Here is a 7,500-nt window from a genome sequence, read left to right as displayed (position 1 = left end):
AAATACCTTTACTACTAAATCACGCGCCTCTAATATATATATATATATATATATATATATAGAGAGAGAGAGAGAGAGAGAAATATATGACGAATCCCAGCAGCTCTTACTTCTTTGTGAAGGAGCTGTCATTTATTTTGAAACATGTGTAGGAATTAAAGGAACTTTTATTTATATGCGTTTCGCTCCATTTATTATTATTATTCATATATATATATATATATATATATATATATATATATATATATATATATATATAATAAATGAGTATATGCATATATACGTACATGTATGTACATACTTACCTCTACCTGTATATATAGATGCATATCTGGGTACAGGACATTGCAAACAAAACGTAGACAAAATGATAAACAAGTACAGAAAACACACAGGCCACATAGAGAACATTTCCTTCATCAGCTGCCATTCAGCACTAGCGTTTCGAAGAGTTAGGGCAATATATATATATATATACTGTTGTATCTGGGGAGAGTCATTTTCTTATCGTGCCTTAAAATTTAACACACACACCGTTAAAATTTCCCCTTATTTCTTATTTTTATTTTCCTAAAATTTTCGTTGCGTCTTGCAACCTTTTCAATAGTCTTGATTCTCTCTCTCTCTCTCTCTCTCTCTCTCTCTCTCTCTATATATATATATATATATATATATATATATATATATATATATATATGTATGTATGGAAAAAAGACAAAGTAGAAAATGCTAAAATACTTTTATAAAAAACATTTCAGTACCGGTTTCGATCCTTGAGATCTTTTCAACAGTAAACATGGATAACAAATTTGGGAAAAATTAAATTAGGCAAATTTAAATGAAAAGTCTTTTTAAAAACATATTAGTATAGTATTCAAACACCAGGGGCATTTTTCTTGTTTCTGTCTGTCTCTGTTTTACTTGTTAACTCTTGTGGGTTCGAGGTCGTATATATATATATATATATATATATATATATATACATACACATGGGGGAGAAGGTGCCGCGCCTGAATGTGTGTGTGCACGGGTATGTGACGTTAGCCGTACTACAGGTTATTATAGAGAAGTACCATGATGATTCAGCAATGTTTTCCACTCTGTAGGTCATACCACCTGCCATTAGAGACCCATCGTTTGCCAAGTGGTTGAAGCCTACTAAATCGTTGCATATTGACAACAAGCAGTAATCAATGAAATCGATCGAACTCAGTGCATCACTGGTGAAATACTGGTACCATACTGAATGGAACCTTATGGAACCATAGCTCAGAACGTAAACAACCCGAAGAAATAAAGTTTCAGCATCGATTTTCCGGAATTTTTGGCGCCAATGAACCAGGGGTGGTTATCCTTGTCAACACACGTTCTTAATCATATAAATATTGATGTTATTTAGGTAATCAAATTAATACAGATACTAGTACAGTAGTGCAAATTAGTATTCATTATAAGAAGTTCCAGACCAACAGTGTCTGCAAAGTCGCTGTTGTTACCTGCACTGTAAAGCGTTATATCCGGTGCTGACAAGATTTTGACAATCCAGTCTATATATATAGAATACACCAGACAAGGTTGGAAAAATATTCTAATGACTTTACCGCATACTGTTTTTATTATTATTATTATTATTTTTTAAATATGAAGAAGATCACTTTTTTTCCGTCTTTTAAGGATATTTACCTGATTTTTAAAACCGTTTCCACAACCATTGTGCGTTCGTGGATTTCGTTATTTTCTGTAGAATACCAACTCACTCGGTGTTTCTAAGTCTGCTTACAAAATGTTCTCAAATCTATCTATGTATCTATCTATCTATCTATCTATCTATCTATATATATATATATATATATATATATATATATATATATATAGAGAGAGAGAGAGAGAGAGAGAGAGAGAGAATGAGATGGAGAGAGGGAGAGAGAGAGAAAGAGAGAGAGAGAATGAGAGGGAGAGAGGGAAAGAGGGAAAGAGGGAGAGAGAGGGAAGGAGAGCGAGCGAGCGAGAGATAAATATATATATATATATATATATATATATATATATATATATATATATATAGATATATATATATATTACTGTATATACATCTTCATCTTTTACTTGCTCCACACATGAGACTGCGACCATGCTGGTGCACCGTCTTGACTAGCTTTTGTTGAAAGAATCGATCTCACTACTTATTTTTAAAATTTTTTTACACTAGGTACATATTCTATCAGCCTCTTTTGCTGAATAGCTAGATTTCAGGGTTATAAAGACAACAGCAGTGGTTGCCAAGTGGTGTTGGGGGTGGGACAGGCACGACACACATACATTATACATACACACGCACACACACACACGTATGCACACACACACACACACACGCACACACGCATACATACATGCATGCATACATACATACATACATGCATACATATATATGCCTATGTATGTATCCCTAATTGTGGTTTGAAGTTTGGCTGCTCCTTCTAGCGGGTTAAATGTCCTGTTATGGACATCTCTGTTATGTGTTTAAATGTACACTATGAATTTATACGTATATATATATATATATATATATATATATATATATATATATATATATGTATACATACAAATACATACATATGTACGCCCGCACACACACACATACACAAGTATATATATATATATATACATTATTTATGTCGAACAGCCATTAACTTCTTGTATAAACAAGTCAGTCCCACCCACTTTTATCTCCCAATATTTCTCCTCACGTAAACCACTTTACCGAGATGTATCTGTCTCTCTTTCTCTGTCTTCATATTGTATTCTGTTAATTCTTTGAGCAGTTTCGATGTATGAGCTGAGGCCTTGCTGGAGCAGTTATTGCATTATGCGCTTAACTTCGATCTGTTTTATTTGGGGGATTTCACCGACACGCGCGTGCACGTACATACTTACGTACATACATACATACATACATACATACATACATACATACATATATACGTAAAACGCTTAGTTTTAGAATGATGGCAGCTGAAGAAGGAAATGTTTTCTATGTGGCCTGTGTGTTTTCTGTGCTCTGTTTATGTTCTGTTTTTCATTTTGTCTACGTTTTTCTGTGACGTCCTGTACCCAGATACGCATCTATATATACAGGTAGATGTAGGTATGTACATACATGTACGTATATATGCATGTACTCATTTATTATTTGTATTATATATATATATATATATATACATACATATATATATATATATATATATATATATTGTTGATTTTGCTCACTATGCTATTTATGTGTATGCCTGGAAGTTTGAATTATACCGTATAATTAAGTTTATATTTAAAAACAAGACACCAGAAATACGTGGAAAAGAATATTACATACAATAAATGTGTCATATAACGAATAGGCGCAGACGTAGGTATAGGGATAAGAAATTTGTTTCCCAACGATGTGGTCGTGCATTCAAGTCTCACTGTGCGATGACACCTTGGGTAAGTATCTTCTACTATAACCGTGGGTTGAGCAAAGCCTTGCGAGTATATTTGGTAGACGGAAACTGAAAGAAATCCGTTGTGTACATATATGTATATATATATATGTATATATATATATATGTATATGTGTATATATATATATATATATATATATATATATATATATATATGTGTGTGTGTGTGTGTGTGTGTGTGTGTGTATATATATGTATATATATACACCCCCCACACACATTCATATATACATATATACGTATATACACACATGCATATATACATTGTGTGTGTGTGTGTGTGTGTGTGTGTGTGTGTGTGTGTGTGTGTGTGTGTGGCGTTTGTCTTGTCCCCGACTATCGCTTGACAACCGGTGTTGGTTTGTTTTATGTCCTCTTGTAACTTACCTGTTCGGCAAAAGTACCAGACTTCAAAAAATGTGTATCGAAATTAGTCGACTAATTCCTTCAAAGTGGTGCCCCAGCATGGCCCTAATCCTACGACTGAAACAAATAAAAGTTAAATCTAACTGAACATTGCTAATGGTTGTTGTTTAACCCTAGGTTAGTCTTAATCTAAAAGAGTTACGACTTATGACTTATGATCGCTTCATCTTGCAATTTATATTTTCTCATAGAGAAATATATTTATGTGAACATTATCCAACACCGTTTTATTAAGTACGGCATGATATGAAGAACATGAAGCTGTTGTTTCCAGCACTTGCAACGACCTTCATTAAAAGTATGTTTATGTTTAATTAGTTCAGTGAACGTATTAAACGAATGTTAATCCAGCTACTCTTAATAGATTAAACCTGCTTACATAGAAGAGAGTGCCGTGTTGGAACATACAATATATATATTATGCATTATGCAGTTGCTTAAAGGCGGCGAGCTGTCAGAAACGTTAGCACGCAGGACGAAATGCTTAGTGGTATTTCGTTTGTCTTTACGTTGAGTTCAAATTCCGCCGAGGTCGACTTTGCTTTTCATCCTTTCGGGGGCGATAAATTAAGGACCAGTTGCATTCTGAGTTCGATCTAATCGACCGGCCCCCCTCCCCAAAAATTTCGGGTCTTCTGCCTAGAGTAGAAAAGATTATCCTGTTGCCAATTTTGATTATATATATGTATATATATTAGGACTGTCACATTATGTTAGCAAATAGACTTTACTATATATAATATTTTGCTTTTTCCAGTCATTTGATTGCGGCCATGCTGGAGCACCGCCTTGAAAGGTTTCTAGTCGAGCAAATTGACCCCAGGGTTTATTTTTTCAGCCTAGTGTCGATCTCGTTTGCCTAACCGGTAGGTTATGGGGACGTAAACACATTAGCACCGGTTGTCAAGCGATGATGGGTGGGAGTGGGTGGCAAATACAGACATAAAGACGCACATACACACTTATACACACACACAAACACACACACACACACACACACACATACACACACACACACACACGTACACACACATACATCCAAGATGGATATACTGCTCCTTTGTAGCTCTCTCCCCCCTCTCTCTCTCCCTCTCCCCCTCTCTCTCTATATATATATACACACGCACATACACACATATATTCACACACACAGACGCACCCACATCACACGTACAAATATACACAGTGTGGCGAATATATTACCGTCTAAATTACGCAAAAATGAAAAGAACACAGACGTCTCATTTTAACAGCTATATTTACCAAACTTACATAAATATTTCTTGAAATACTAAACAGTAAATTTATTCAATAAAATCGCCGTTGGCTTTAACCACGGCCTACAGACGACTTCGGAATCTCCTGCAACTCTTCTGGATGGTCTCCTTGTTTAAGTTTGTGAATGCTGCCATAACCATTGCCTTCACCTCATCTTTGGTGTTACAAGGAATTTTGCTGGTCTCTCGCTCACCTACGCCCCGCACATAATAATCAAGGGGGTTGCAGTCTGAGGAGTTAGTTGGCAGATGTTAGGGGTGATGTAGTCGCAGAAATTGTCTGACAGCTATGACTGGGTTCTCCTGCTTGTCTGGCCTGATGCTGAGTCCTGTTGCCAGACATAGGGTCTTCCAGCAGCTACTCTCTTCACCCAGGGCTGCACTCCCACCTCCAGGTGCTTAATATAGGCCTCCGCGCTGAGTCTGAGGCCGTGTGGGAAGATGAATGGAGGCATAACATCGACATTACTAGTGATCACTCCAAACACCATGATGTTGATTGGATGTTTGATTTTTATCACTCTCGGCACATGTCCTCAGATTGCACTCTCCTCAGATTGACACACAAATACTCTGAAATGTCCGTATTGGAAATTCCGGCGCGAATACCAAGCAGCACGTCGTTTCCTAATTTATGGCAGACTGAATTGCGTCATGCTACTGTTTTTCTCACAAACGGTGCACAGCTGAGCCTATTATACTGTGTAGTCGACAAAATCAAAAACAAACAATGCGCATGTGCAAAATTAAAAATATAAATGACGACAATTTACTCATCACACCCTGTATATATATATATATATATATATATATTCCAAAATATAACTACAAGTGGATAGTTGGCAAATTTTTCCTTCCGTCTTCCTTTTCATTTGGACTTTCCTTTGTCTCCTGTTTCTGAAAGAGAGCTTTGCTCGAAACCTAAAACACCCTTTCTTTCCTTCCTTGAGCGTCTTGTTAATACTTTGCATGTACCACGTTCTCGCGTTGTTGTTTTTTCTGTTTCTGGATTAACTATATATATATATATATATATATATATATATTTGAAGGTTTGGAGGTGATGTACAGAAATTATATAGAAAAAAATTAAGGTACTCAGAAATCTGGATATTGTGCATTTACAGATTTTTATTAATGTCACATATTAAATAAAGCGCTTTTCACCTGATCGTGCAGGATTTTCAAATTGTTTTGAGAAAACTTTGCGGAGGGTCTCTTTATATAGTTTTATTGAGTGTGTAGGGGTGGAGAGAGAGATATATAGGATAGTAAGAGAGGGTAATATATATATATATATATATATATATATATATATATATATATATATATATATATATATATACACACACACATACACAGAGGGTGTGTGAAGTATTTGATGACATACCTTTTTGTGTCATTGCTGTATTTTTTGCTAACTGTGTATAATCTTTGTTTCAGAAATTAATAATGGCAGATCCTCAGCTTACTCAAGAAATGAAGAGGCATGCTGTTATTTTGGTCATAAAGGCTGGGCATAGCGATTTAGAAATATCTCGATTTTTAAAAGTTGTCAGTTCTTTCATCTACAAAGTTTGTGAGGAGCTAGACACTGAAGGTGGAAACATATCACCAGTATCAAAGCGTAAAAATGCATTCTAAACGCTCTGAAATTATCAGAACACCTGAATTTATCCAGCCAATTCAAGAGACCATTGATTACAATCCTAGAAAGTCCATGAGGTCAATTGCAAAATTTCTACATTTGTCAGAAGGAACAGTCAGAAATGTTGTCCACGGAGACATCAGATGTCTTATTTGATGAAAAAAGGTCAATTTGTCAGAAAAAGCAAAAGAAAATCCCTATATCAGATCTAAAAAGCTCTTAAGCAAACTGAAAAATCCAGCAGAAGATTTGATTTGGTTTTTCTCAAACGAGAAAAACTTCGACCACGATCAAAAAGATAACAGAAGAAATGACAGGTGGTTATGTGCAGACCCTTCTGAAATTCCAAGTGTTATGCATACAAAATTTGCTGCAACTGTCATGGTTTTAGGGGTTGTCAGCGATGAAGGACATGTGACGCGTCCTTACTTCTTTCCACAAGGGCTTAGAGTTAACTCTGCTGCCTACATTGAGGTCCTGGAAATAATTGTTAAACCATGGATAGACAGTGTATGCAATGGAAGGCCATGTATTAGTATAACGCTCGGGAATTGAAAAAGTCTTTAACGTGTCGAGCCTACGCTCTTCCACAGAAAGCAACACTGAAAGAAACAAGGAGAGAAAAAAAAATGTGTGTAGTGGTTAGCGATCT

At 35.7% G+C, this 7,500-nt stretch overlaps 1 long non-coding RNA gene across 1 annotated transcript in view; it reads left to right on the top strand.

Moving 5' to 3' along the window:
- The first annotated feature begins 3,416 nt into the window (after positions 1–3,416).
- The window catches only part of LOC149137066 (uncharacterized), a 4,433-nt gene continuing 349 nt past the window's right edge, over positions 3,417–7,500 (top strand). Inside the window, exons 1-2 of the long non-coding RNA XR_016237894.1 lie at positions 3,417–3,480; positions 6,644–7,500. The exon at positions 6,644–7,500 is cut by the window's right edge and continues 349 nt beyond it. This is a non-coding gene — a long non-coding RNA (uncharacterized LOC149137066). The remainder of the gene's footprint in view (positions 3,481–6,643) is intronic.

This window comes from Octopus bimaculoides, chromosome 2 (genome assembly GCF_046866305.1).
Source record: "Octopus bimaculoides isolate indiv1 chromosome 2, ASM4686630v1, whole genome shotgun sequence".
NCBI classification, from domain to species: Eukaryota; Metazoa; Mollusca; class Cephalopoda; order Octopoda; family Octopodidae; genus Octopus; species Octopus bimaculoides.
The sequence above is the reverse complement of the archived record's forward strand: the minus strand, read 5'-3'. Positions and strand labels throughout refer to the sequence as shown.